Genomic DNA, 27,739 nt, shown 5'->3' with positions numbered 1-27,739 from the left:
ATATCGCTGACAGAATGATAGGGTTCTTTCCGATGTACTTGAGCATTGATGGTAACTGTTGCTGTCGAGAAATGGGCGGCACAGTGGCGCAGCGGCAGTCTTGCTGCCCTGCAGCACCAGAGACCCGGGTTTGATCCTGATTACGGGTGTTGTCTGTGTGGAGTTAGTACGTTCTCCCTGTGATCGCGTGGTTTTTCTCTAGGTGTTCTGGTTTCCTCCCACACTCCAAAGACGTACAGGTTTTTAACTTCATTGGCTTCTGTTCATTGAAAATAGTCCCCATTGTGTGTAGGATAGTGCTCGTGTACGGGTGACTGCTGGGTCGGATGGCCTGTTTCCACGCTGTATCTCTAAAATCTAAAGTAATGAGGCCTAGAATGCTTGGGTTGTATTTTGCTCCCCAACCCCATGATCAGAATGCAATACCAAGAAACTGCAGATACTGGTTTATACCAAAGATACACAATTTGCTAGAATAACTGTGCGGGTCAAGCAGTATCTCTGGAGAAAATGGATAGATTATATTTCTGGATGGAACCCTTTTACCTTTGAACAGAATGCCTGGCCGCATGAATCCCTGAGTCTAAAGGCTACAGAGATCAACTTTTCTCCACATCCCATTACAACCATTTATCTGCCTTGGGCTTAAATGTTCTTATTGAAATTCTCTTCATCGGAAAACAGCAGGTCAAATCAAAGATTAAGCCCCTTGCAGAAGAAATTCTATTTCCTTTCCATCCTAAATGGTCAAACACTGAAATCCTGCCTCCTAAACTCTCACAAGCGTCAATATGAAAATGAAATGATGAAAAGATAACCTGTTTTAGATGCGAGGCAGCAAACAAATATTGGCGATAAGTAGGAATAACTTTCTGCTCTTTGAAGTAGTTTGTAAGAACCTTAGCATCCATTTGTAAGCAGCGACTAGACAGTTTAATATGCATCTGAAAGAAGGAGCTTGCCTGTGCACCAACCAAAATTTACTCCTGAAATAAACACTGCAGAACTTTAAAAAATATTTCTGTTTTCTGTCTTATTTCTGTGGCTTACATTGTGCAACATTTTTCTTGCAATTTCATACAGTTTGAGAATGCATTGTTTGCTGTATATATCTGTATGGTGCTTGAGATGTCCAATTAGAGGACCAGACTCAAACATGCGTAACTCTGCTAACTTCCAAAGTGACATAGTTTTTTAGATTTTTTTTTGAAGAATGGAAATTTCTTTACATAGAAACATAGAAAATAGGTGCAGGAGGAGGCCATTTGGCCCTTCGAGCCAGCACCGCCATTCATTGTGATCATGGTTGATCGTCCCATATCAATAACCCGTGCCTGCCTTCTCCCCATATCCCTTGACTCCACTAGCCCCTAGAGCTCTATCTAACTCTCTCTTAAATCCATCCAGTGATTGAACTCCACTGCCCTCTATGGCAGGGAATTTCATAAATTCACAACTCTCTGGGTGAAAACGTTTTTTCTCACCTCAGTCTTAAACGACCTCCCCTTTATTCTAAGACTGTGGCCCCTGGTTCTGGACTCGCCCAACATTGGGAACATTTTTCCTGCATCCAGCTTGTCCAGTCCTTTTATAATTTTATATGTTTCTATAAGATCACCCCTCATCCTTCTAAACTCCAGTGAATACAAGCCTAGTCTTTTCAATCTTTCCTCATATGACAGTCCCGCCATCCCAGGGATCAATCTCGTGAACCTACGCTGCACTGCCTCAATCACAATGATGTCCTTCCTCAAATTAGGAGACCAAAACTGTACACAATATTCCAGATGTGGTCTCACCAGAGCACTATACAATACTGTCAAAGATAGAGGCTGAGCCAAAAATGGCGAATGCACTTGTAGCTACAGGTAATTAAGCTGTTGGGGATGCTGGTGTGACATCCTGAGGAGCAGTGTGCACCTGGCAGGAGAGGTTTTACGAGATCTTTAGCTCACCTGATGGTTACTGACACGTTGATGGAAAGAGAAGTAAAGGCGCAGTACAACCTGGGATAGTGTCCCAGCACTTCAAAGCTTCACGATTCCAATTAAAATTTCCAAAGAACTAGGGTGAACTGGTGATCAATGATTGGCGTGGTTTGGGTGGGCTATAAAGCCTATTTCCATGCTGTATCTCTAAACTAAACACCAACTCCCAATCTCACTTTGTCCTCACCAGAACTTTAAAAAAAAACACTGCTTCCATTGTCTTATTTTTGTGGCTTAGTGTGAAGGCCCCACCAGCCTCCACATTTAATGGAGCATCCTCCATAATTCCAGCACCACCAGATGAATTTTCCTCTCCTTTCCCTTATTTAGCATTTCAACGAGGCTCTTCCTTCCTAGACTACCATGTCCACTCTTCCATTGCCAAACACATCCCCTCTCATGGCATCTTCCCATGTAATTTCAAGAAGTGGAAGACTTTATGTTTTACCTCTCCCTACCATCTAAAAAAAAATGCACAACCCTTCCAGTTAAAGCAGTGATTTGCTTCCACTTGAATGTTGTCTCCATATCAGAGAAACCAAATCCCGGATGGTGGCAAAGGTGACCTTACCCATGACCCACTTGTCACCCAAATGCTCCGTCGCGCTCGCTCTCTCATCTTTCTGCTTCCTTCCCCAAATTTAACCTCGAGGAACACCACCTGCTTTCTAGATTAGACACATTACAACCTTCAGAACTGAATGTATTGATTGAACTGCAGGTGCTGGTTTATGCAGAAGCCAAGCAAAAAGTGCTGGAGTAACTGCAGCATCTCTGGGGGGAAAAGGATGGGTAATGCAGTGTGAAAATGGTCCCAACCCAAAACGTCACCCATCCTTTTTCTCCAGAGATTTTGACTGATCTGCGTTATTCCAGCATTGTGTGTGTGTGTATCTTTAGAACTGAACATTCAGTTGAACATTTTGGGATAACAACCCCACTTTTATTCCCCTCCCCCACCTCCCACTCCCATTTATTTCTTCTGCAGATGTGGCCACACTTCCCATTTAAATTCATGTTTTAAATTGTTTCCGTATCAATGTATCCCAGCTGTTTTTTTGTTAACATTAGTTGTTAGATGGCAACTGGTTTGCATCATATCACAGGCTGTCCTTTTTGCTTTTCTTTCCCAGCAACTTCACAAAAAATTATCTTCTCACTTCTTCATCTCTGAAGGGATTTTGTCTCAAAATTCCAAGTTTCTCTCCCTACTTATGCCGCTTGGCCTGTACAGTACTGTAAGTGCCGCTTGGCACTTACAGCATTGTTTTTGTTCTAGATTTCCAGCATCTGCCATTTTTTATTTATTTTCTTTTAATTTTATTTGCAACCCTACCCTTCTCTCCTGAGAGTTCTTAATATATAGCTCTATGACCGAGTTTCTAGTCACTTTCAAATTATTTATTTAAAGGTCAGTCCTGGGTTTTATTCGTGCTTCTATCAATGTCTTGGGACGTTTGAATCTCAGAACGACTATTGAGGGATTTAGATTGAAGTAATTAAATAAAAGCTAAAATAATAAAAAGCTTGTATGTTGGCCACATAACTGCCAGAGTCCATAAAGATCCATCTGATTCAATGGTGTCCTTAGAAATTTGCAAGAGACGGAAGTTTGCTATTGTTGATGTGGTTTGATTACGGGACTCTTAATTGCCTTGCGAAACTCAGTTTTAGCAGGGCTAGCAACTATTGCTCATGAAAAGGCAGCAATGAACAGTCAGCTTGAACTGCTACGTTTTGCTGAGCTCCCAGTGGGTAGAAGGATCATGATCCCATGATGGAGTGGCGATGCGTTTCTAAGCCACGAGGATATCTGTGGGTGCTGATGTACAATACAATACAATACAATTTATTTGTCACTTGAACCTCATAGAGGCTCAAGTGAAATGTTGTTTCTGCAGTCATACATACAAGAAAACTTATGCACTTATGTTCATAAGTGATAGGAGCAGAATTATGCCATTCGGCCCATCGTCAACTCCGCCATTCAATCATGGCTGATCTAGCTTCCCCTCTCAACCCCATTCTTCTGCCTTCTCCCCATAAACACTGACACCTTTACTAATCAAGAATTTACCGATCTCTGCTGTAAAAATATCCATTGACCTGGACTCCACAGCTGTCTTCGGTAATAAATTGTGCAGATTCACCACCCTCTGACTAAAAAAAAGTGCTCCTCATTTCCTTTCTAAAAGTACGTTCTTTTATTCTGAGGCTATGTCCTCTGATCCTAGACTCTCCTACTAGTGGAAACACCACATCCACTCTGATCAATCCGTCTCTTTAATTGAATATTCAGCTGCGGACGGTAACTGGTTCTGTCTGCAATGCCCACATTCCAAAAATATGTTATGTTATTTTATAAATACAGTTTGTGGCTGTGTAGTGATGTCTTATTCAATGCAGCAAGACATGGAAACTAATTAAAATCAATTCAGAGTTATTTGCATCAGTGATTTCCAACTGTTAAAATCTGCTAAAACAGTCTGACCCATTAATTAAGATGAATGTCACCAATAAATTGAGCACCAGTGTGGCTTCATTCACTTGGACTTCCTCTGAATATTGTCAGGGGGCTGATAGTTCTCCTGAGTGCAAGAATAGAGAGACTTTATCGCTACTGTTCAGATGATAAAAATAAAAAAAACAATACATTTGACATTACATTAATCCACAGATAATTCACCAAAAGCAAATACGTCAAGGGAAGCCTGAATCTGGAAAGAGCTTATCCAAACCAAGAATCTGATTGCTCTTTTGACTAATGCTGAATCTGCACTAAATTGCTGGTGAACTCGGCATCTGCAAAGGTGGCAGGACCGCAACTTGTCATGTTTGGCATCTCTATTTGAGTGAGCAGTTGAATACTACTTGTACTTGGTGGGCTATCCCCCTTGAGGTCTTTCTTTCTTATAATCTTCCTGCAATGTGACCATAGAGACAAACCTGCTGAGGATTATACACTGTGAATGAAGGCAGCTGCAGCTCCATGATGGAGACTTGACAGCAGCAAAATAGGAATGTTGTTAAGATTAACACCTCTGTGTTGCTGAGATCAGAGGTGTGGACAGGAATTTGGATGAGCATTAATGATACATGGACAGCAAAAGGGTAGTTTATCAGTGTCGTGTAAATGAAAATGTTGTTCTCGACATAGCTGTTTGAAATTGCCATTCACTAATTGTAGAATAATGAGAATTATTTTATTTTCATTCTGATCAACCTCTTGGTGCTAGAATAACCATATAAATATAACCATATAACAATTACAGCACGGAAACAGGCCATCTCGACCCTTCTAGTCCGTGCCGAACACATATTCTCCCCTAGTCCCATATACCTGCGCTCAGACCATAACCTTCCATTCCCTTCCCGTCCATATAACTATCCAATTTATTTTTAAATGATAAAAACGAACCTGCCTCCACCACCTTCACTGGAAGCTCATTCCACACAGCCACCACTCTCTGAGTAAAGAAATTCCCCCTCATGTTACCCCTAAAATTCAGTCCCTTCATTCTCAAGTCATGTCCCCTTGTTTGAATCTTCCCTACTCTCAGTGGGAAAAGCTTTTCCACTTCAACTCTGTCTATACCTCTCATCATTTTAAAAACCTCTATCAAGTCCCCCCTTAACCTTCTGGGCTCCAAAGAATAAAGCCCTAACTTGTTCAACCTTTCTCTGTAACTTAGTTGCTGAAACCCAGGCAACATTCTAGTAAATCTCCTCTGTACTCTCTCTATTTTGTTGACATCCTTCCTATAATTAGGCGACCAAAATTGTACACCATGCTACAGAATTGGCCTCACCAATGCCTTGTACAATTTTAACATTACATCCCAACTTCTATACTCAATGCTCTGATTTATAAAGGCCAGCACACCAAAAGCTTTCTTTACCACCCTATCTATATGAGATTCCACTTTCAGGGAACTGTGCACAGTTATTCCCAGATCCCTCTGTTCACCTACATTCTTCAATTCCCTACCATTTACCATGTACGTCCTATTTTGATTTGTCCTGCCAAGATGTAGCACCTCACACTTATCAGCATTAAACTCCATCTGCCATCTTTAAGTCCACTCTTCCAACTGGCATAAATCTCTCTGTAGACTTTGAAACTCTACTTCATTACCCGCATCCCCACCTATCTTAGTATCATCTGCATACTTACTAATCCAATTTACCACACCATCATCCAGATCATTGATGTACATGACAAACAACAGTGGACCCAACACAGATCCCTGTGGCACCCCACTCGTCACTGGCCTCCAACCTGACAAACAACCATCCACCATTACTCTCTGGCATCTCCCATTCAGCCACTGTTGAATCCATCTTGCTACTCCACCATTAATACCCAACCATTGAACCTTCTTAACCAACCTTCCATGAGGAACCTTGTCAAAGGCCTTACTGAAGTCCATATACACAACATCCACTGCTTTACCCTCATCAATTTCCCGAGTAACATCTTCAAAACATTCAAGAAGATTAGTCAAACATGACCTTCCAGGCACAAATCCATGTTGACTGTTCCTAATCAGACCCTGTTTATCCAGATGCTTATATATATTATCTCTAAGTATTTTTTCCATTAATTTGCCCACCACTGACGTCAAACTAACAGGTCTATAATTGCTAGGTTTACTCTTAGACCCCTTTTTAAACAATGGAACAACATGCGCAGTACGCCAATCCCCCGGCACTATTCCCGTTTCTAATGATACTTGAAATATTTCTGCCATAGCCCCTGCTATTTCTACACTAACTTCCCTCAATGTCCTAGGGAATATCCTGTCCAGACCTGGAGACTTATCCACTTTTCTCAAAAGTGTCAGTACTTCCTCTTCTTTGAATCTCATAGTTTCCATAGCTACTCTACTTGCATCCTCCCAGATCAGAAAATAAGAATGAAATAAAACTTCAGCCATTGAAAAATAGCTCAGTCACCATCCATTTTCAAGGAATGCATCGCCACCACAACAACTTACTTTTGCCATACCAGCAGCTTTTGATCTGTCACTCTTGTCTCCTGCCTGTTTCTGTGAAATGCATGGATATTCTGTGTTGTGGATGTCAAGGCCAATTTTCGGATCTTGCATCTTTGCAGAAACTTTCTGGCTTTAGGACAAGATTTCCAAATGACTAATTCCACTCTCAACACCTGATTCATCAGACGGGCTCGTTTTGAAAAGTGGGTTTGATTATTTGTCTGATTCAGATCTTGTCTCATTCATTTTGTTTTCTGTTCGTGCTTGACCAATTCACCTACATTAAACTTTAACACCCATGCTTGTCCTAACAATGTCAGTGCAGACACGAGAGACATGCTGCCCGACCCGCTGACTTCCTCCAGCTTTTTGCTGACGACGTTAATATTACTTACTCCGGGATTGACAATCTGTCTGCATTACAACATAAGTTTAAAACGGGTTCTTTAAATGTCTTATTCACTCATGGCATAAAATAACACTTTGAATTCATATGCACTTTCAATAACCTCGGTAATCTTTTACTTCTCGTGATATAGATTTCATTTATTGATGCATATTAAAATTAATGGTGTTTTGTGAGCCATGTTTTTAAATTTTGAGATCCAACATGTCTTTAGACTTTCAGACTTCAGAGATAAAGTACGGAAACGGGCCCTTCGACCCACTGAGTTCGCACCCGAGCAGCGATCACCTCGTACACGAGCACTATCCTACACACTAGGGACAATTTATAATTTCACTGAAGCTTACAAACCTGTACGACTTTAGAGTGTGGGAGGAAACCGGAGCACCCGGCGAAAATCCATCAGGCCACAGGGAGAATGTACAAACCGACACTGGCGTCACCCGTAGTCAGGATCGAACCCTGCTATAAGGCAGCAACTACACCGCTGCTCCACTGTGCCACTCCAATGTCCTCCATTCAGTATTTGCCAGCTTGCTTTTACCATTTGCCTTTCTGATCTCCACTGCCCTTGAAATAGTTAATCATATTCCCTGCATGAGGCATTATGATCTGTCCATGCAACTAATTAGCACTGCTCTGTAACTGGGCACTGAGAACCGAACATGAAGTTTACAGCTTTAAAAAAAAATGTCAGACTCCCATGGTGTTTGCCTCAAGCTGTGTGCTAACATGGTGATCAGCCAACTAACGCAGATGCCAGATTGCACTTAGATTATTCATATCACTTTTACTTTTGAAAATTAACCTTTTCTATACTTTCCTATAATATACCTTTTCTATAATGTTTTCTACTCCTGCACCCAACTGTGGTTAGAAGGCACAGTAGTGCAGGTTTAGGGTGGCAGTCCCTGTACTCTGTTGGACAACATCTGATTTGCTGTTCTGCTAGTTGCAGGGATTGAAAGTCATTCAACATGGAGTTGGGTTTCCATACGGTGGATGCTTAGTAAACCATCGCCCACTAATTCCATCTGACCTTTATTAAAACATTGTAGTACTGTTTTATTCACTCATGGGTACTCAGGAGCATCAGTCAGGGGGAGAAAATACAAACTCCAGACAGACAGCACAGTGCCACACCATCCCTTCTCTCCATCCCTTATTGCACCTAAACTAAGGAATTTTCTTCAGAGTCAGCCAATGGTATATCTGAAGTCCCATGTTAGTCAGACTGGTGGGCAGGTTGTTAAAGGACTTGGTCTAGTGAATGTTCAGTGAAAAATCCATCTTCTCGTATGCTACAATAAGTGAGTCCCTGCTGTTTTTGAGTCTCATCCCAGTCTTCCTAGTTTCCCCTCTCCCATCCGGCAAGAGGTATAGAAGTGTGCAAACGCATGCCTCCAGATTCAGGGACAATTTCTTCCCAGCTGTTATCGGGCAGCAGAACCATCCTACCAACAGCTAGAGTGCGGTCCTGAGCTACTATCTACCTCATTGAAGACCCTTGGCCTATCTTTAATCGGAATTTAATAGACTTACTAGACTTAACCTTGCACTAATTCACGTTATATCTCTGGAAGGTTTTACTGTGGTCGCTATTATATATTTTTTCCCCACAGCACATCCATTGGTGAACTGCAGTTTATTGTTCCCATCCAGGGAGGTGATCGGTTTGATGGGTAACAAGTCTTGATAGCATCTGGATCACAATTATCTGGACCAGGCCCTCTTATCATTGCTGCCACTGGGCAGGAGGTACAAAAGCCTGAAGGAACAGATTCTTTCTTAAAACTATCAGGTTCTTGTATCCACTTGCATAACCATAATCTAATTTCCCCAATGGAAGAGTATGGACCACCTCTTGATTTCTAATTGTATAGTTTCACTTGCATTTTTTGCATACGTTTTCTTTTCAATTTCTTGTAAAATTTGTGTAATTTGTGATTAATTTGAGTTTTGTGTGTTGTCTGAGCCTGTGATCAGATTTTCATTGTACCTATACTTCACTGTGTAAAAAGGAACTGCAGATGCTGGTTTAAACCGAAGATAGAATAAAAAAAGCTGGAGTAAATCAGCGGGACAGGCAACATCTCCAGAGATGCTGCCTGTCCCACTGAATTACTCCCACTTTTTGTGCTTATACTTCACTGTACTTGGCATATGACAAAAAAACTGTAGGAAGGAACTGCAGATGCTGGTTTACACCAAAGATAGTCATAAAATGCTGGAGTAACTCAGCAGGACAAGCATTTTTTTCTGGAGAGAAGGAATGGGTGATGTTTTGGATCGAGACCCTTCCACAGACTGTCAGGGGATAGATATATGGAGGGGTATGGTGTGAAAACGACAGAATAAACCTGACTTGGCTTGAATCCTAGTCAGGCGACCAAACATGTTGTTGGATCTGCTTTTTACAAGTTGGGTCATGCAATATTTCCAAGATAAATTCCTGGGCCGTCGTGGTGGAATTCTAACTTGTCTCGTTGATGGCTCAGCTCTTTAGATGCTTATCAGGCAGCACAGCTAGTTGAGTTGCTGTCTCACAGTGCCAGAGACCTGGGTTCAATCCTAACTTTGGGTGCTGTCTGTGTGGAGTTTGCATGTTCTCCTTTGACCGCATGGGATTACACCGTGTGCTCCAGTTTCCTTCCACGTCACCAAGTCCTGCTGGTTTGTAGTTTAATTGGCCTCTAAATTGCTCCTAATATGTGTAGGGAGTGGATGAGAGAATGCGATAACTTTGAACTAGTGTGAATGGGTGAACAATAGTTACCATGAATCCTGGGCTGAAAGGCCTGTTTCCATGCTATATCTCTGAATTGTCTTTAAACTGCTCTGGCAGTGCTATTATTTGTGTTATTTTCAACATACAACATTTTTGTATTTTACTTGAGCAGTGTCCACGTTCATATCCATTGTTGACATGGACTCTATGGGCTGAAAGGCCTGTTTCCATGCTGTATCTCTGAACTAAGCTAACATATTGCCAGCACATTCCCACCTCATTGTAAAAACGACCTACTGGACAGTTCCTTTGGCAACACAAGTAACGTAATCACTGAATGACTGGCAATAGAGGATTATTGTCCTTCATCAGATCATCTAAAGGACAGTGAAGGCGTCAGAGATACGTATCCACTATTAAACACAAACCACATTTAGTCATCAATATAAAAACACATTGGTGTGGCTTGGGATTACCAGTATGTATGAGTGAGTGTCAACATTGACTGAGGTGAAAGTATGCAATATTACGAGGGATAGAACATAATCGTCTTCTGTGTCGTTTTTTCTGTCCCTGAACCAGATATCGATGAACAATATGGAAATATTTTGATTTTCAATGTAAAGAAAACATTTCAGTTTCTCAAAGGTAGACACAAAGTGCTGGAGTAACTCAGCGGGTCAGGCAACATCTCTGGCGAAAAATGATAGGTGACGTTTTGGGTAGGAAACCGCCTTCAGACTCAGCTACTCCAGCACTTTGTGTCAATCTTTGGTATAAACCAGCATATTCCGTTGTTTGTTTCTACATTTCAGTTTTTCCATTCTGCATTCCTGTTTCATGTAGTTGATTGAATTTTCTTTTGCGTTCAGCTTGAAGTCTTGGTGCAGTTCATCCTTTTTTGCTTTGCAGCAGTGTAATGGGCAACTTGAATATGCAAACTCTTGCGGATTCTAAAATAAGAGTTTTTAAATGAAGGTTTTAGAAAATGTGCTTCCATCCCTTTTTGGGGGAAATATTCATTGGAATCAGTTTTGTAAATGGCATTACCTAAAGTTAAATTGTATGATGTGTGGTGTTGCTGACAGGCATCCTTGGCTAACCATTCTACTACTAAGGAGTAGTAGAGAATTTAGGCCCCTGGATCAAATGTCTACGCCATTCATCATGGCTGATCTAAACTCTCTTCCTCCCAATGTCACAGTCAAAGTCAAAGCCCCCGGCTGGCGATGGCGATTGTCCCGCGGCCATTAAAGCCACGCCGGGTGGTGCGAGGTCGCACACCGGGTCTTGATGTTGAAGCCCCCGGTGTGCGCTCGCAAAGTCCCGCGGCCGTTCCAGCCGCGCGGGGCAGTAAGCCCCGCTAGCTCTTCAACCCCGCAACTCAAGAAGTTTTGCAGGAGCCCCGAAAAGCGGTCTCCCTTCCCGGTGCCGGCGTCCGCAGATCTCTCAGCATTAAAAAAAGCAGCAGCGGCAGCGCTATCTGCTGGCTCCGCGACGGTGAGCCTCCCCCGAACCTCCTCGTTGCGGCCAATGGCAAGAATTCCACAGATTCAAAAGTTTCCCCCCCCCTCCCCACCCCACCCTCTGACAGAATAATAAAAACGCGGACAGGCTGCAGAGGCTGCTGCTGACCAGAGTCCACCGCCTAATCATTCTTCCCTCCTAACAAGAATCAAGTCCTTTAAAAAATTCTGAGGGTTGGCCTGACAATGGCAAAGAATAGTCCTACAGACTCTCCCCTCCTAAAAGTACTATTCTTGTAGTACTGCTGTGCAAGAAGTTCCAGGGTTTTGACCAGTGACAGTGAAAGATCTCCCTGTCAGGGTGGTGTGTTGGACACAGTGGAGCTTCCATGCATCAGCTTCACTTGTTGTCCTGGACAGCCTTGGTGATGTAAATGAAGAAGCAAGTTGTTGCTGCCCATCTTGCCTGGTAGTGCAGGGACTGATTGATCAAACAGGGTAAAAATGCAAATTTACACCTCTCGATTGCTTACCCAGTCAAACAACCTGACATCCCTGGGGCTCCTTCTGAATGTAAGATGCAAAATCCATCATTTTCCTGTTCAGAGCTAATAGCTGGCGTGGTCGGCAGTTCTTCATGACATTTTGTTTTGGTGCTCCCCTCTTCCTGGTCCTGCAGACATTGATTAATGTTGGATCTGGTTCCACAGCTTCATGTATGAGCCTCCGTGTGATGAGGAGCACAACCTAAACTTAACAGGTGCAGCAGGCAGTGAAGAAAGCAAATGGAATGTTGGCCTTCATAACAAGAGGATTTCAGTATAGGAGTATAGAGGTTCTTCTGCAGTTGTATAGGGCTCTGGTGAGACCACATCTGGAGTATTGTGTACAGTTTTGGTCTCCTAATTTGAGGAAGGACATCCTTGTGATTGAGGCAGTGCAGCGTAGGTTCACGAGATTGATCCCTGGGATGGCGGAACTGTCATATGAGGAAAGATTGAAAAGACTAGGCTTGTATTCACTGGAGTTTAGAAGGATGAGGGGATATCTTATAGAAACATATAAAATTATAAAAGGACTGGACAAGCTAGATGCAGGAAAAATGTTCCCAATGTTGGGAGAGTCCAGAACCAGGGGCCACAGTCTTAGAATAAAGGGGAGTTCATTTAAGACTGAGGTGAGAAAAAACGTTTTCACCCAGAGAGTTGTGAATTTATGGAATTCCATGCCACAGAGGGCAGTGGAGGCCAAGTCACTGGATGGATTTAAGAGAGAGTTAGATAGAGCTCTAGGGGCTTGTGGAGTCCAGGGATATTGGGATAAGGCAGGCACGGGTTATTGATAGGGGACATGATCACAATGAATGGTGGTGCTGGTTCAAAGGGCCAAATGGCCTCCAAATGGCAAATGGTCACAGTTTAAGAATAAGAGGTAGGCCACTTAGGACTGTGATGAGGAAAAACGTTTTAACCTGGAGGGTTGTGAATCTGTGGAATTCTCTGCCACAGAAGGCAGTGGAGGCCAATTCACTGGATATATTCAAGAGAGAGTTAGATACAGCTCTTAGGGCTAATGGAATCAAGGGAAATGGGAAAAAGCAAGAACAGGGTACTGATTCTGGATGATCAGCCATGATCATATTGAATGGCGGTGCTGGCTCTAAGGGCCGAATGGCCTACTCCTGCACCTACTTTCTATGCTAACCTGTTCTAATCCTACATCACAAGAGCGCTGAGTTGAAACATTCGGTACTTGGTGGGGAGTCTGATTGGAACACTATTTCCCCATCCTAGCTGACAGAGGCTAATCAGAGCGCGAATCAGATTGAACACGAGTTCTTTAATTCGCACAGTTTATGCCTTATGGTTTCAATTTTAGCAAATATTTTAGGGCCAGCTTTTCAATTTAAATCTCATTTCACAAGAGGCAAACCAAGCAAACTAGTAAGATGCTGATTGTTTAGTAGACAGGGGAGGAGACTTGATGCATTGTAATACAGGAACACGGTGCACTCTGTAACATTGCTGAGTGATGATAATTGCGCAAAAGAAAACTAATTATGATGTAATTTCTGCAAGTTTAATCAGTGAATAATCTGGTCATTACTGGAAATTCTGGGAGCAGTGTTTGTGTCAGTAGGCTGCATAGAATTACATGGCCTGCAAAATTATGCATGAAGAAATAATTTAATGGAATAATAGCCACAGAATGTTTTTCTAAAATCCCTCTGCTATTTTCGTGGCTGCAACCACAATGGTTGCCTCTCAGTGCTGTGAATGCAGTTGCTGACTGTTTGAGAAAATGATGTTCACGTCCCACAGCATAATTTCAAGATCATAGAAAATAGGCAATGAAAAAACTGGGGAAGAAAAATGCTTTGAATTCAGCCGGCACCTAAAGCCAAGTTGCAAGATCAACAGCACCTGAATGCTAATGCTCGTTCAGCAACTATGCTGGTTATTTTTGTGATGTATAGTAAGTCATGAATTGTTTGTTACTTGCCATTTGTGTCGATGCTTTGTGCCTTGCCACTTGCAGGCAAGAACTGCTTCTTTATCTGAGTGCGGCAAATGGAATTGAACCTTGTGCAATCATCAGTCATCGTGTCTGTTTCATGGGGAAAGATATATTGCTGATGCTTGATCAGCCTGGATCTTGCTTGATTGGCCCCGAAGCACACAACTTCTGTCATCGATTTGAGATATAACTGGAGTGGCCGCACAACTGTGACGATAGAGCATATAGTGAATTGCTCCTCACTACACAAATCCTTGGCACTTTCTATAAGGGTGGCAGCACAATGATGCAGTGGTCGAGTTGCTGCCTTACTTACAGCGCCAGAGACCCGGCTTCAATCCTGACTATGGGTGCTGTCTGTACTGAGTTTGTCTGTTCTCCCTGTGAACATGTGGTTTTGTAATGATCCATTCTTTTACTAGCCTGTTTCACTCGTGCAGAAATAGATTCATCTCACATTTTTGATTTAAAACAATTATTACTGATATCTCTATGGACATGCAACGACATCCACATGCTTGTTAAAATCTTTCTTCCAAGGCAAACTCCATTGTGCTTACAAAACTCAAGTATAATATTGGTTCTCCAGTAAAGTCAGTGGGAAGGTTTGAAACCAAAATTGCATGCATATGGAAATGAATATTGCCAAACTGTGTGGAAAATTTGATTGGATTGGAAGATATAACATGAAAACAGGCCCTTCGGCCCACTGAGCATGTCAACCATCAACCACCGTTCACACTAGTTCTATGTTATCCCACTTTCTCATTCACTTCCTACACAGTAGGGCCAATTTACAGAGTCCAATTAACCTATAAGCCTGCATGTCTTTGATATATGGGAGGAAAACAGAGCACCCAAGGAAACCCATGTAGTCGCAGTGTGAACATGCATACTCCACACAGACAGCATCCAAGGTCAGCATCCAACCCACGTCTCTGGTGCTGTGAGGAAGTGGATCTACCAGTTCCGTCAGTGTTGGGAGATACATTTTGGGAGGGATTCCAGGCAGCTAATGGCTTTCCTAATAAAACTGTTCCATACAATAAATGGTAAGTACAGAGACTCATTGGCCATAAGGTCATGTCATAAGTGAAAGGAGTAAAATTAGACCATTCGGCCCATTAAGTGTACTCCGCCATTTAATCATTGTCGATCTACCTCTCCCACTGAACTGTGTTCTCCTGCCTTCTGCCCATAACCTCTGACACCTGTACTAATTATCTATCTCTGCCTTAAAAATATCCACTAACCTGGCCTTCGCAGCCTGCTGTGGCAAAGAATTCCTCAGATTCACCACCCTCTGACTAAAGAAAAACCTTCCACATTCCTGTCACGGCATCCTAGATTATTTTCTTAAGTATTTTCCTTTTCCTTCAGTGGTTTAAATTCCAAAAAACAAGTTAGGCCAATCAATCAACTAATCCATCGAGGGTAAGAGGTTGGCACACAGTCTCTCAAATTGGAGTAAGGATTGATATTGTTCATTGCACTGATGCCCACGAGGTTGATTTATAATCCCTTGGTGAAGAATTGCAAAACTGAAACATTTTCATCCGCATCCTTCAAGAATGGAATTCGACCATCTGCACTGCATGGGACTCCATTTCACATTTTGTGGTGATTTTTAATATGTCCACAGCACTGTTTAGGTTGGTCATGAATGTTTGCTTGCCTGGCAATCTGTATGAGTAAAAAAAAAAAAAATTTTCATTTGCACCATCAGAGAAACTTAACATTTTCCTGATTGTAAGCACATTTGCTCAGCAGAATTTTAAAAATAGGGAAAGTTAAAGATTACAATCCTATCAAATAAACACGATGAAAGTTTACTCATTGAACTAATTGAGAAGAAGCTGTTTTGAATGTGTGGGCTGGAACTCCTGAAACCAGTTTGGAAGGTGAGAACATATTTATAGTCAACTCCCACTTCCTGGGGTGGGGAGCTGGGTTTCAGGAAAATGCGGTCTGCATCATAATTTTCTATAATGTGGAGCTGTGTTTTCTGTGAATCTATCAAGAATCAAGAATTTAAAATATTGCATGTTTATTTTTTCCACAAATTCCATGAATTAATTTTATTTCATATCTCAAATACTTGGGTACCAACATCGAATTCTCCAATTTTTAGGTAACCTCTAACATATTTCTCCCCCACCCCTTCCCCTTCCCTGTGCTCCACCCGGACTTCAACCAATTTCTCCCCTTCCACCCATCTACATTGCTTCCTCTGGGTTTATAATCTGCAACTCTTCCATCAGTTTGTCTCACACCTTCTGCTTTTATCTGTGGCCTATGTCCAACCATCTACCTATCAACCCCCCACACCTCTCCTATATCTGCTTTGTCCTGCTTCTCCTTTCTCGCAAGCTTTGATTGACCAAAAATCAATCTGAAGAAGGGTTGCAACCTGAAACATCACCCATTCCTTCTCTCCAGCTTTTTGTGTTTATCTGTAGTACCTTGTTTCATTCCCCAAATAGCGGTAATGACCTGTACTTATTTTGTTTAATTCGTTAAAAACTTTGTTACCTTCAGTGCTGTGGAGCAGTAATAATACCTTTAGGAAAGGGGAAGAAAAATCCCACCGAGACTGACATTTCTCAACAAGTTCCTCCTGATCCCAAGAATAATTAGCGAGTGAGTGTAATATATCTTGACTGGTGAGTTTATCTTGTGTGAGCAGGCAGCTCTAAACTTGTACTTTTGCTGCTGTTGATTTCAGTGTATGAAGGGATTTGACATTTTAAAGCTTGCTGTTATAATTACAAGGTTGCAGTGCCAGAAATTGCCTCATTATGACTGTGGCTAATTTATTTAATGAAAGGTTCTTCATAATACACCCTGACTGATTACACATGCGCTAGTTCATAACACTGAAACGATGCTTTTAAGAACGACTTAAGCATTTTGAAGGGACGATTACTTGAACTAAAAGTGGTGTGCACAAAACACTTTGTTTGGAAAACCTATCTCAATGAATTTCAAATGCGAGAAATTGAAGTGAAAATTGTAGTGAAACATGTAGCCAAAAAAATGCACATCTTATTTGTCGTATTTATTTAATACTATGCTGAGTTGCTTAGCAGATTTGCCTAAGTTTGTGTACATTGTGTGGATGAGGTTATTAATAAAGACTTGAGTGTTGTGAAACTAGAGTATCATTTTCATTGGAAATGTCAAACTTTTTAATACGGCATGGTAAAAAATTGGAGATGGAGAAGATGCCCGTTGTACAAGACGGTCTTTCTTTGACGTTCAAGGAATGGACCACATCATATTGGACAAGCCGTGTTGATTATGATCCCGCTGTTTTACTAAATCACCAGAAATTGCATCTCATGCATTAGGTCGTAAACAGTAGTCAACAAAGGGTACACTGTTATGCTATTTGATGTCATCAATGAGCAAGATTAAATCTGCAATGTCTTCAATACACAAGAAAAATTAACTCTTCAAGGGCATTCAAAATAAAGATATGGAAGATGTGGAAATATTAATGAAACTAAACTTTTTGGTTTAGGAAAGGAACAAGGGACTTTAAAAAAACAAAAAAAAACAGTGCATATATTGTTTATGAACCAGAACTGTCATAGGTAATTCCGGCTAGTTCCTTGAAATCTGGTTGTTTGGAAGTTATGCATAGAAATTGCAGTGCAGCAACTGGCCCTTCAGCCCACAACATCTGTGCCGATCATAGTGCCAAAATAAACTGATCTCATCTGTCGGCACATGAACCATATCCCTTTCTTTCCCTGCAGATCCATGTGCCTTTCTGAAAGCCTCTTAAACACCACTATCGTATCTGTCGCCTCCACCACATCCGGCAGCACACTCCAGGGATCCGACGTCCTCTGTGTAACCAAAAAGATTTGCCTTGCATATCTCCTTTACACTCAGCCCCTCCCTTCTTAAGACTCTGAGCCCTCTAGTCTTTTGACATTGCCATCCTGGGAAAAAGGCTCTGGCTGTTTACCATATGTATGCCCCTCATTTTATATGCTTCTATCAGGGCTCCCCTGAACCTTTGATTCTCCAGATAAAACAATCCAAGTTTGTCCAACTCTCCTTGTAGCAAATATCCGCTAATCCAGGCTTCATTCTAGTAGACTTCAACACGCTCTCCAAAGCCTGCACATCGTCCCAGCAATGGAGCGACCAGAGCTTCAAACAATACGTCAAATGTGGCCCAATCAACTTGTGAAGTCAGACCAGGGCAGAACTTCGTAGTGAATGGTAGGACTCTGGTGTTATAGAGCAGAGAGATGTAGGAGTACATGCACTTAGTTCCCTGAAAGTGTCGTCGTAGGTAGATAGGGTGGTGATGAAGGCTTTGCACAGGCCTTCATCAGGGAATGTAGTATGTAAGTTTAGACATTATGTTACAGGTGTACAAGGTGTTGGACTGCACTTGGAGTATTGTGTTCAGTTTTGGTCACCCTGTTATAATAAAGGTGCCATGAAGCTGGAAAGAGTACGCAGAAGATTTACGAGAAGGTTGTTGGGGCTCAAAGGCCTGGTCTTTTGGGAGAGTTTTGGCATGCTAGAACTATATTCCTTGGGGTGTAGGAGGCTGAGAGGTGATCTTATATAATGGTGAATACAGTCTTTAGGTAGAGGTGAGAAAGATTTAATAAGAACCTGTCAGGCAATTGTTTTGCACAAAAAGTGGTCGATATATGGAAAGAGCTGCCAGAGGAAGTAGTTGTGTTGAGTACAGTAGCAACATTTAAATATTGTTTGGTAGGTGCAAGGATAGGAAAGGTTCAGAAGGAATTGGCCAACGTAGAGGACTAGCTTAGATGGAATATCTCAGTTGGCATGGATGAGTTGTGCCGTTTCATGCTGGGATCAATCATGACTGGCCTCGTCCAAAATCCCTGACAAACTGTACTACAAGAGGCCTCTAGCTGCAGTGTAGCTGTGCTTCAGATAAAAGCAGTCTCAATTTGTTCTGGTTGAAAATGCTGTGGAATCTGACCTAATTTCACTGAAGCCCAATTTCGCAGCACTCGAGGCAAAGTACTCCCAAGGGAATTAATTTGCGATTAACTGTGTACTTTTCTTTTAAGGTCATTTTTCCCCACAGGGCTGGGAATGGTTTAATAATGCGAGGCCTGAGAGTGGGCCTGCCTGCAAAAGCCCACCCGCACTCGATGAGAGTTATGCCAAGGCCGGTCGCAATAGTTATCTGTTTATCAGGTGGCAAATTGCATCCGGGACTATTCTCAGACATGCCTCCAGATCCCTTTGAAAGCAGCCACAAGACAATTTCAGAGCACTTTTACTGAAGGGACTGCAAGAGAAGACATTGCATTTGTACAGCGCCTTTTAGTTATCTTTTCCAATGCACCAAGAATGATTTTGAAGTGCAGGGGCAATCATGGAAGCACACTGGCACAGATCGGAGATCCACTGCCCTAGAATGCCAGGAATCTGGGATCAATCATGACTTTGGGTGTGGAGCTTGCTTCTCCTCCCTGTGATTGCATGGGTTTCTTCCAGGTTCTCTTGATCCCTTCCACTTCCTAATGAAGTGGGTTGATAGGTTAATTGGCCACTGTAAATTGCTAGTGTGTGTGTGCAGCCGTATGCTGTTGTTCTTTATAAATGGAAATAATTAATCCTTCTTCGAGTGACTTATTTCCAGATATAATTTTTCCCTGAGACATTAAATTGAGCTGTCTTCTCCCTGCGAGTGATGGTGGGGTTTCTGTCTGTCTTGAATATAAATAGTTGTTCGATCAGCAGGTGATGGAATTTGTTCCTGCCTTGGGGTGAGTAAACTAACTCAATCTGCAGGGAGTGAACTAGTAATCATTTCTCTTAAGTAATGAGATCAGTGTTAATTGAGCTTCATTATTCCACGCAATTAGCATGCAAGAGAAAATGTGCAAATCATAATAACATAAATGGGAGCAGGAGTAGGCCATTCACCCCAGCGAGTCTGCTCTGCTTCTCCATGATCATCGGTTCAACACCATTTTGATGCCCTACTTCCCATAATCCTTGATTCCTTTAATATCCTAAAGTACTTTGCTTTGAATGCAATCAATGGAGGACATCCGCTGAAGCCTGTCTTAGTCATATAGCACAGATGTCCTTGGCCCAACAGGTCCACAACGACCATGATGCCCCATCTACCTTAGCAACTCTTTGCCTGTGTTTGGCCTACATTGACCTCAAACCCTTTCCTAGCAATGTGCCTGCCATTTGACTTTAGAGGGTACAGTCCCTTCGACCTACTGAGTCTGCTCCGACCATCAATCACCCAGTGAGTGCACACTAGGGACAATTTACCATTTTACTGAAGCCAATTCACCTGCCAACCTGTACGCCTTTGAAGTGAGGGAGGTAACCGGAACATCCGGAGAAAACCTTGGAGAACATACAAACACCGTACAGACAGCACCCGTAGTCTGGATGGAACCTTGATCTCTGGCGCAGTAAGGCAGCAACTCTACTACTGTTCTGCCCAGTGTTGCAGAGAATTCCAAAGATTCACCATCTTCCGTGTGAGGGCATTCTTCATGCCTGTTTATCTTGAAGCTGAGACTTCTAGATCTCGATTTGTTTGCCAGGGAAACATCCTTTTGTGATTTTGTACCCTCTATGCATTTAAAATGCCTCATTAAATTTGTTCATTCTCCAAACAAATTTATGCCTAGCACACTGGACTTTTCCGATTTGTGACAGAAGTGACATCCCAGGAACCTAACTCGCTGATCTCTGCAATCCACTTTTCCAGGAGGTGAAGAAGCAGGAAACGTTAAGCTACCCACTTTAACAGCTGCCAGCTCCTAGGATTAAAAAGAAAGCAATCAAAATGCACACATGTCAGTCCAGTGCATCCAAGGAGCACTGCGGTCATCGTCCTTATGCACCTGGGTCCTTCCTTTGTGTGCAGAATGAAGGCTGTAGGCTGTGCCTCTTGTCACACCATATTGAAGTGAAAGTTTGAGTAATAGAATGGCAAAAATCCACAGGTGTTGGAAATCTGAAATAAATATGAAGTACTGGAAACACTCAGCAGGTCAGGCAGCATATTTTGAGAGAGAAATGATTGTGTTTCAGGTCAACTTTATTTCATTGGAAGAGAAAAGACAACAAACAATCTGCTGGAGGAACTCGGGAGAGGTTGAGCAGCATCTGTGGGGAAAGAATGACCAGTATTTCAAGTTGAAACCTGCATCAGGACTTGGTGCGAAGAGGGGAGTGGTAGTGAGGAAACAAGAGGAGATTGGTGGACAGAGAAGTTGCTGAGAATGAAGGGCAGGTCAAGCCAGGGAAGGAGGGGGCTGATGGTTCCGTTTTCAATTCACTGCTGGGTTGTTGTTAAAGCAGATTCAGTTTTATCTTTCAAAGGGAAACGGGATAACTGTGAATTGAAAAAGATTGTATGGGAGTGATACTAACTGATTTAGTAACTAATAAGGACTTGCTTGGCCCTGTTGTCTCCTTATGCCCAGTAACCATTCTGCGATTATCAGTATCACTTTATAATTTTATTTTTGTCTACTGAGGAAGTTACTTTCTACTTGCTCCCTCTGTGAACATTTCCATAACAGTGATGTACTTAGAATTGAACTCTGTGAGACAGCACCTTCAGTCTCCAATCACTCTGCATTAACTCTTAATATGATTTATCCCGACTAACTCTCCATTTGCTGTTTTCCTGCCGTTCCAGTCCCAATCATTTGACGTGGTAGATGTCAAAATGGCACTTTGGTAATGGTTTTCTTACGTGCACAAAATAGCCTGTACGCTTTCTATTGTTTAAGAAGGAACTGCAGATGCTGGAAAAACGAAGGTAGACAAAAATGCTGGAGAAACTCACCCGCTGAGTTTCTCCAGCATTTCTGTACACTTTCTAGATTTTTTTTTCCCTTCAAAGAAGTTGGGCAAGAATCATTGCTTGTTCCAAATTCCTTGCTGTATATTTTCTCTCGTCATCATGAGCTGACCATCCTGTGATGGTTCATTTGAATCCTTTCTGCGGCTGGTTGTTGTATTTATCTTTGCATGATTTGTCGGTTCGTATTTTTATTTCATCCAAACCAGTTTGTCGAGTTTCTCTCGTTTATTTCTTCAAATAAAAAGGGTTTAGAGGGCTCTGGACCAAATGCAGGCGAATGGGACATGGCCAATATTAAGGTATAGCGAAGGACACGGTTAAGGAATGGTGAAGTACCTGTTTTGGTGCTGTGTTGCTGAATTTTGTGCGTTTAATGCTGGAGAAACTGTGACCTTTATTGGGTGGCTTTTGTCACCTTTGTCCTCTGGCTGGATGTTGCTGTGGTTGACAAACAGATGCATATATTGAACAGAAACTTTCAGCCAGAAAGATCTATTGGTAACTGCCTCATTCGGTCCAGTAAATTGGAGGCATCTTCTTGTGATGGACATGATGTGCTTCAGTTTGGAGGCTGAAATGCTATCTGTTGATACCACGGGACAGTTACATCGTGTGGAAGCAATGAAGGGACTTCAGGGCTTGGCTGAATATGTACAAGACCATAGGATGCATATTAATGCCAGTTCTGGCATGCATCGCCAAACACCTTACAAAAAGGCGCATAAAAGCATGTCAGGACTTGAAGGAAAGTTAAGATGGAATGCATCCTATGTTGCCAATGAAGTAAAGTTAGGAATTCTAGCTGCATACTCCCACTCCACAATAGGTTACTGATAATGTGACCAGATTCACAAAAGGAAGAGTTACTGACCAAGAAAAAGGATTTAACAAGCACAGATTTGTTAGAAGCAAACTGTGTTGGTTAAACTTGTTTTTTGAGAGGTATTGGAGATAATGTACTATAAAATGTGGTTTCTGTATTTAAAATACTTTGAATGGACTTCATAATAAACATTTTTTAAAAATGAAAGGAAATGGAATGGAAAATGGCAGCATAGATGCAAAATTGGGACAAAGGAGAGAGTTATGATGAATGTTTGTTTCCTTTGGATAAGGTGCTCATTGCAATCCCCAAAGATAGTTTTGGGACTGCTGCTCTTTGTGCATAATATTAATCTGCAAGTGCAGACCAGATAGAATTTCAACATTTACAATTAATACAAAGCTAAGTTATATAATTGGATACGATGACGGCAATGGAATGCAGATTGAAGTAGCCGATATTTAATGTGTAGATGTGTGGTTATATTTAGATGGGAATAATGGAGCAGTGTAAGCTACAACCACCTACCCTTTATTAAATGGCATTATCTTCAAGTTCCGTACCCTCAGTATTCTGCGTCTCATCGTTGATCAGAAATTCAACTGTACTAGCCATATAAATGCATGGCTACGAGAGACAGGTCGAGGGCTGTATATCATAAAGCATGTAACTCTTACCTCCTGACATTCCTAAAGCCTATCTACTATGGGTGGCAGCAGTACAGTGGTAGAGATGCGGTCTTAGAGCGCCAGGGACCCGTGTTTGATCCTGATAGCAGGTGCTGTCTGTACGGAGTTTGTACATTCTCCCTGTGTCTGCGTGGGTTTTCTCTCTGTGCTTCGGTTTCCTCCCACACACCAAAGACGTACAGGTTTGTGGGTTGATTGGTTTTGATAAATTTGTAAGTTGCCCCTAGTGTGTAGGATCGTGCTAGTGTACGGGTTGTTAACTAGTCGGTGCAGACTTGGTGGGCCATAGGGCCTGTATCTCTTAACATCCAAGGTATATCTACAGGGCACCAGTCAGAAACACAATGGAACTCATCTCTCCAGCTCCAGCAACTATTGAAGCTTGACACCATCTTGTACAAAGCAGAGGTAGATACAAAATGCTGCAGAAACTCAGCGGGTGAGGCAGCATCTATGGAGAGAAGGAATTGGCGACGTTTCAGGTCGAGACCCTTCTTCAGACTGATGTCAGGGGAGGGGTTAGAACAAAGAAAGAAAGTGGGCGGAGTCGATGGGACTAGTGGGAAGACTGGGGAGGGGAAAGAGAGAGAGAGAGAGAGCATGGGCTACCTGAAGTTAGAGAATCAACGTTCATACCGCTGGGGTGTAAACTACCCAAGCGAAATATGAGGTGCTGTTCCTCTTTTTTCCATTAATGGATGGTGAGCACAAGGGGGACTCTGTCCTTGTTATGAGAGGGGGAGTGAGAGCGGAGCTGCGGGATATCGAGGAGACCTTAGTGAGAGCCTCATCTACAATGGTAGAGTGGAACCCCCATTCCCTAAAGTATGAGGACATCTCCAATGCCCTGGTATGGAAAAACAATTCCTGGTCGCAGATGCGGCATAGATGGAGGAATTGGGAGCAGGGGATAGAGTATTTACAAGAAGAACGGTGTGAAAAAGTGCAGTCAAGATAACTGTGGGAGTCAGTAGGTTTATAGTGGATGTCGGTCAATAGTCTGTTTCCTGTGATGGAAAAGGTAGGGAGATGCCAGAGATGGTTCAAGTGAATTTGAGTGCAGGATGGCAATTAGTGGTGAAGTGGATGAAGTCAGTGAGTTCTGCATGGGTGCAGGAGGTAGCAACAATGCAGCCGTCAATGTAGCAGAGAGAGCGTTTCCAGGCGTACACCCTATCCCCAAACTCTACCTCCGCTACATTGACGACTGCATTGGTGCTACGTCCTGCACCCATGCAGAACTCAGATTTCATCCACTTCACCACTAATTTCACTTGGAAAATCTCCGACATCTCCCTACCGTTTCTAGATCTCACCGTTTCCATCACAGGAAACATACTATTGACCGACATCTACCATAAACCTACTGCCTCCCACAGCTATCTTGACTGCACTTCTCACCCTTCTTGTAAAGACTATCACCTACTCCCAATTGAAGATGTCCTCATTCTTTAGGGAATGGGGGTTCCCCTTTTCCATTATAGATGAGGCTCTCACTAGGGTCTCCTCGATATCCTGCAGTTCCGCTCTTACTCCCCCTCCCCCCTCTCGTAACAAGGACAGAGTTCCCCTGTCCTCACCTTCCACCCCATCAGCCGTTGCATACAACATATAATCCTTCAACATTTTTGCCACCTCCAAAAGGATCCCACAACTGGCCATATCTTCCCGTCTCCACACCTTTCTGCTTTCCGCAGAGACCGTTCCCTCCTTAACTCCCTGATCAACTCGTCCCTTCCTACCCAAACCACTCCTCCCCAGGTACGGGGTGTATGGCCTGCCTAAAGCTGTGCCTCACAGGAACTGTCGGAGTAACTTCAGCAGGACTTGTAGTAGTTCTGGGTCTCTCATCACCAACACTGTTTGAGGAATATGTAAACATGGCCCTTGCCTGTGGCACAAAATCAGTCTTAAAGAAACATGGATCCATATATCAGATTAGACACAGTGTTTACTATTTTTTCAATGTAATTTGAATGTTTTGCATTTACAATTAGCTGCCTGTTTCTGTATGAATATAAACAAGATGCATCTCTTTAAAAACTTGTCGGACTGAATAATCAAATACTTCATATAAACGCAGTACCAAAACTTGTTAAAATGCTCCAGATAGTTTCTGGCTAATTTAGATGAAGGAAGGGTCTTTCATCTAAACGACAGGATGAGAAATAGGCTACAAAGTCAGTGATTTGGTTAATCGTTGGCTTGTGTAGATTTGTTTTATTTCTCTCTTCCCATTCTGGGCGTTTCTATGGTGATGAAGCTACAGCTCCTTCCGAGGCAAGGGGAACTGCACGTAGCCCAGTCTCCACGATGAGGTCAGTCGTGCACTGCGAGAGATGCCTGTTAATCTCAATGAACCCAGAGTCCCAGTTAGTGCTATTCTCGTGAGACTCATCGGTACACCTCGTGCCTGTCAGGCTATCCTGAATGTGATTTTTTTTTACAATGAGCAATGAAAACAGTGAGATCGCTTTCACCTACGATCGTTGGTCTGCCATTTACTTGGCATGTTCCAAATTTGTAAAAAATACTTTCTTCAGCACGTATCGCTGTTGTGGAGCTGGGCGAGGAGGCAGAATGAAAGCAGTAGGAACCGGACAGCGCTTTTACTGGCACAGTGCCTCAACAGTTTACAGTAAATGTAAACTGTCCGGAACTCCCCAATCAGTGAAATCTGTCCCGCGAGATTCCTTTTTCAGCCAGTGAACCGTGATGGGCCCCCGGCAGCAGTCAGCACGGTGCTGAGACCTATTATAATTTTTGCGGGGGAGGGAGGGGCGAGACTAGGGGGTGGCGTCTCAGAGCTGACTGGGTGTCCTATGCGAAAGTGAGTGTGATTATTTGTTTAAGAAATTGTTGACTCGTCAGGGAGCCTGCGGTTTAGATGCCGGAGTCCACTCCACCCTGGTGTGCACTTTGAAGAGGAGTGGGAAGTGATCTTCCACAACCCAACTCAGTCTGGCTTCATGGTCTGATTACTTGCCGAGCAAGGACTTGAATTATGCTGTATTTTAGCAGGAATCTGCTCTGTTTAATGAGCAGTTTTAAAACCCTGGATAGACATCAAATGTTGGAGTAACTTGATGGGTCAGGCCGCATCTCTGGAGAAAAAGAATAGTCTGAAGAAGGGTCTCAACCTGAAAAGTTACCTACCCAATTTCTCCAGAGATGCTACCTGACCTGCTGAGTTACTCCAGCATTTTCTCTCTCTCTGGTATACAGAAGCATCTGCAGTTCAATTTTATTAGTTTCAAAGCCTTGCCAGCTTTGCAGCACACAATGTCACTGCAGATTACTGCATTGGTGTGCCAACACTAATCTGCATTGGTGTACAACACTGATTAGATACTAGTACATGCTTGATATTCTCTTGAGGTGAAAAGCCACTGTTCTACGTTGGGCCAACGCTTGCAATTTAATGCTGGATGCTAAGCTTGCTCCTGGCAGCAAGTGAACTGGGAATAATTCTCACACTCCTGGAAATAGTGCTGGGGAGCTTATATTAATGATGAGGAGACGATTGTGAAGTTATGTACCATTGCAATGTATAGGAAGCGGTGCTCCAGAATGTAAAACAAGTGGGTGTAGGATAGTGTTAATGTGCAGGGATCGCTGGTTGACACGGACCCGGTGAGCCGTAGGACCTGTTTCCGTGCTGTATCTCTAAACTAAACATCCTAAAGCGTTTCACAGCCCATTCAGTATTGAAGTAAAGTTATCATGATAATACAGGCATTATTGGAGCTAGTTTGAAAAATAACTAACTTCCTCAAAAAGGTGATTCTGGAGGCAACTATTTTGTTTGGCATGGACATTGTGGGCCGAAGGGCCTTTTCATCTGCTGAACTATGGCATACAGTGCTTCAGTTATGATCTAAATAGCTTCCTTGCTCCTGTGTTCTAATTCTACACAATAATTTAGGTGTAGTGTCAATAACGGCCTCGATCTTCATGAATACTTAGGTTAATTAGTCAACTCTTGCTCTTATTTCTCATGTTCTCAGTTGCTTGGTACATGTTTGGACCAAGACTACAATGATGTTGTGAGCTGACTAGTCCTTGCAAGTCTGCACTGGTCACTGAGCAGTCATTGGTGAGGAAGTGCAGCTTCAAAGCACCGTCGATGACACATTTCATCACTGCCCTCGAAATATGGGCTGATTGGGTGGGAATTAGCTGGATTTGTTTTCCATTTTAAGAGTCGGAATTAACTCGGCTAATCTGGCTGCAATAGCCTCAATTATATCTTAAATTTCGTTGTATACTC

At 42.6% G+C, this 27,739-nt stretch overlaps 1 protein-coding gene across 2 annotated transcripts in view; it reads left to right on the top strand.

The window, feature by feature from the left end:
- The window catches only part of LOC129704748 (guanine nucleotide-binding protein G(i) subunit alpha-2), a 201,870-nt gene that overhangs the window by 120,394 nt on the left and 53,737 nt on the right, over positions 1 to 27,739 (top strand). The window lies entirely within an intron of this gene.

Source organism: Leucoraja erinacea, chromosome 16, assembly GCF_028641065.1.
Source record: "Leucoraja erinacea ecotype New England chromosome 16, Leri_hhj_1, whole genome shotgun sequence".
NCBI classification, from domain to species: Eukaryota; Metazoa; Chordata; class Chondrichthyes; order Rajiformes; family Rajidae; genus Leucoraja; species Leucoraja erinaceus.
The sequence above is the reverse complement of the archived record's forward strand: the minus strand, read 5'-3'. Positions and strand labels throughout refer to the sequence as shown.